The sequence below is a fragment of the Triticum dicoccoides genome, chromosome 1B (genome assembly GCF_002162155.2).
Source record: "Triticum dicoccoides isolate Atlit2015 ecotype Zavitan chromosome 1B, WEW_v2.0, whole genome shotgun sequence".
In the NCBI taxonomy this organism is placed as follows: domain Eukaryota; kingdom Viridiplantae; phylum Streptophyta; class Magnoliopsida; order Poales; family Poaceae; genus Triticum; species Triticum dicoccoides.
The window spans coordinates 189,860,059-189,863,601 of record NC_041381.1 but is presented as its reverse complement, the minus strand read 5'-3'; the positions used below and the strand labels follow the sequence as shown (position 1 = coordinate 189,863,601).

General features: G+C 40.0%; 1 long non-coding RNA gene across 1 annotated transcript; it reads right to left on the bottom strand.

Moving 5' to 3' along the window:
• Positions 1–240: 240 nt before the first annotated feature.
• On the bottom strand, positions 241–1,807 carry LOC119303628. Its single transcript, XR_005147960.1, has 4 exons — positions 1,689–1,807; positions 1,377–1,455; positions 598–661; positions 241–529 (listed from the first exon to the last, which is right to left on the bottom strand). It is a non-coding gene; the product is annotated as an uncharacterized LOC119303628 (long non-coding RNA).
• Between the last annotated feature and the right edge of the window lie 1,736 nt (positions 1,808–3,543).

The window sequence follows — 3,543 nt, the reverse complement described above, 5'->3', positions numbered from 1 at the left end:
TGTTCCAATCAAAACAAGCCACGTACGCGGGAGCACGGATGAGCACACGGCGGGGGGAGCAGGCAAGTCTCGTCCAATTAATAATGCATTCTGTACACAAGGCATTCTTGGTAACCACGGAGTAACAATGTGGTGTCATAAATATATTCCATGTAGTGGTTTCAGGAAATATCTCACTAAAAAAAATTCCAGCCTTGAGATTACAAATAAAATTCGTCCTGATACAATTGAATGCCATTTAGCAGTAACTAACCAGCAGCATGAAAATTTCAGAAATCACTATTACAAAATTGCTGCTGAACTTGAATACTAACTACTGTGGTACTGCTGAACTTGAAACTAAGTAACTGTCAAACTTGATCTTAAATTAGCTTAACTTGCAGGTGACCAGAGATCTCCCATCAGCTTCATCTGTTCACCAATCTCTCTAGGACCCCAGCGACTAAAACATTCTTATCCACGGGCTGGAAGCAACATAGTATCCTATTAATTGTACGGTAGCATTGAGGTTCACTTTTCTTCTCACAACCTGGATTTTGCTACTGGTTATTTGTAAAAGATGTTTTGAAATTTCAATTTAAAACTACACGTACATACCATAAATACCAAGACGCTACTCTTTATCCATCATACATTAGCCATCAACCACTTGAACGGATACCTGAAAAACAGAAAATTTTCAGTTCTCGTAAGTATAAGAACAAACATGTAGAGGACACCAACACACAAGCACATATAACACTTTAGGATTAACAGGATTTCAATACCCTAAACTGGTAACAATGTCGAAATCAAAGATATCGCAGAGGGATTTTGCATGTACCAAATTCATCAGAATCACACGAACCAATAATACGATGTTGCAGGTATGAATCAAAAGTACACAGAAACAAAACAAAAAGGCAAAACTTTGTAACTATTGTTTCAATGCACACTAAACTATTTTCCTATCTTGTAGAGCTATCCATTCAAATATGGCTATTCACACCAACATACGAGACTAGTGCAGCGGCCACTCATGATTTGTAATCACCATGGGACTTGAGTTGCTTAGTTGCTTAAACAGTCTACTGTTCTCACCATTACTAATTGAAAATTTATTGTAAGGCAAAGCAACCATATCACTAAAGACACGAGGACAAGTAATTCAGAATTTAATAAATATATAGACTGCTAATTTATGTCGATCATTATTGCCAAACAATCTATGGTGCCTTTCTTTTTCTTGCAGATTGCTAAGTAAAACGGCAGGCAAGCAAATTTAAGTGGCTCCAAATTTGCATCTATAATGAAAGATATGTATATGTGCGAGAGTAGCGGGCATTCAAATATAAAAGACTGTATCAATAACAAGCCACCACGGCAAGGATACAGACCCCAACGTGCAGCTCAACTTTTCATTTGATATTCAGGTTTAAGGCACTTCCCTTATTATTCTGAACATCACCAGCAATCCTACAAACAGACAGAGAATTAGCATAAGAATCAAGAAGCAGAACATAATTTCCAACTGAGTCATCTCCTCTGGCAAAATATGAATCATAGCGAAGGTGAGATGGCCTTTAGAAGAGCAAAAGAAAAATTAGTTTCACACCATGACACCATGATCAGTACAGTTCAGCAGATTTAGAAGCTAGTCGGGCCTTATTGGTCCCAAATCATATTCAGGATAAGCAATCAACACGTACGGTTCTTCATTTCTGCAATAGATAGTGGAGGCTTGTTGGCATAGATTGTTGATGTCTTAGCACGACCTGAATCTTGTTCAGCATACCTCTTTCTTATTTAGAAATCCAAGTTATATCTGAATAAAAGAGAAAATAGGAACAACATGACCAGTCCAGTAAAGAAACAGACCCTCCAGTGAGAAGTAATTGCTTCACTTGAGCACCCAGAGTAAAGCTCAGGAAATCTTAAAGATCAACTGTTGTCAAGTATTTGATTACCTATCTCGACAACAATTTCTCAGATCAATTTCCATGCAATTGCCTATAGCATTTGTAATAGCTTTCTTATGTCAAATAATAACAGATCGATGATTCTACCAGCAAATTACTAATTAAAGAGGTGCTTCTTGTATGTATGTATAGAGAATTCACTTTGGTATTTTTATACTAGCGAATAAACAAATGGTTATGATGGCACAACCAATTTATGTACAACTAAAATATTCCAGAAATTTTACCAAGGAAATCTCAGGAATCATTTTGCAACCATGTATACATGGTGCACTCATCAAGAGCCTATCTAAAATATGGCCGTATAAAATTATGTGAACATGTCAGATTGGGAAGAGATCAGAAAAGAAACATGGATGCAGATTAGCGAGCCTGGATGGAATTGTAGGCGGACGTGCCATTGCTTCTGGACATACGGCGGCGAGCCGCGAGCATGACCTTCATCCCTGCAAGGCAATCATTCAGATCTAGCAGGGTGAGCAGGGGATGGACGGGAAACAGAGAGATGAAGAGGGAGGAAGCGTGAGAAAAGTGGAGAACCTGTGCCTTACCCGGCTGTCGAGGACATAGTAAATCTGGCTGGGTGATTTGGGATTGGTCGCCGGCGCAGAATCGTTGTATGCTCTGTCCCCGCCGCCGCTGTCGGCCTCCCAGTCGCACAAGAGGAAAGGGGGAGATGGGAGTGATGGACAGGGGAGAGAGGGAATCATCCGATGAGAATTCTCTACGGACCACCTTGCTATCGAGCCCTCCGCCAATCACCGCCCGCTTGTCGGCGGTCAGACGAAACCGCTCCCATCTTAATTAATTGAAAAAAATGTATGGGGGGTGGGCTAGCTCCTAATCCCCGCGACCTTCCAGCGTCAACGTAAAATTATGATGGCACAATCAAATTTTGGCTATAATTTTACATCAGTTTGTGCTGGGTTGAACCAAACAGTGGTCGACTGACCAGGGTGAAGAATTACTTATTCCTCACCCAGGGTATTAAATAGACTTTCTATATATATATATATAGACGGTCTATTTTGTTAATATTAGCAGAATAACTATTCTGCACACCACTTCCGCACTGCACGCCGAACGCAAATGCACGTCATTCTTTGAACCAAGTGTGCTGCAGCACTCACGCGAGTGAACTTCTCGTCGGAAAAAACTGCACGCGTTATTTTTTCTTTTGTACTGTTTTCGCTCTAATTTTTTAACCGTTTATCGGAATGAGGCTTGTAATATACCGTTGAAAAGCTATGGATTAGGCGCAACTTCGACATGTTGAACACTTTTCGAGATTCCACACGGTTTAAGAGCAGTTTTGAAAATGGTGCGGCCCATAACGAGTGGCAGCGAGCATTTTTTCGCGATTTCTTCTAAACCGCTCATCAGAATGAAGCAAACGATACGCCGTTGGATAGATATCATCGAGGTGCATCTTTTTCATATATAAATGTTTCTCTAATTCCTTACGGTTTAAGAGCGGTTTCAAATTTACTAAACCGCGAAATTCTATTTTTCAAATTTTTTTCAAATTTTCGTTACTGTTTTTGCTCCAGTTTTTAACCGTTTGTCAAAACGAGGCATGTGATAC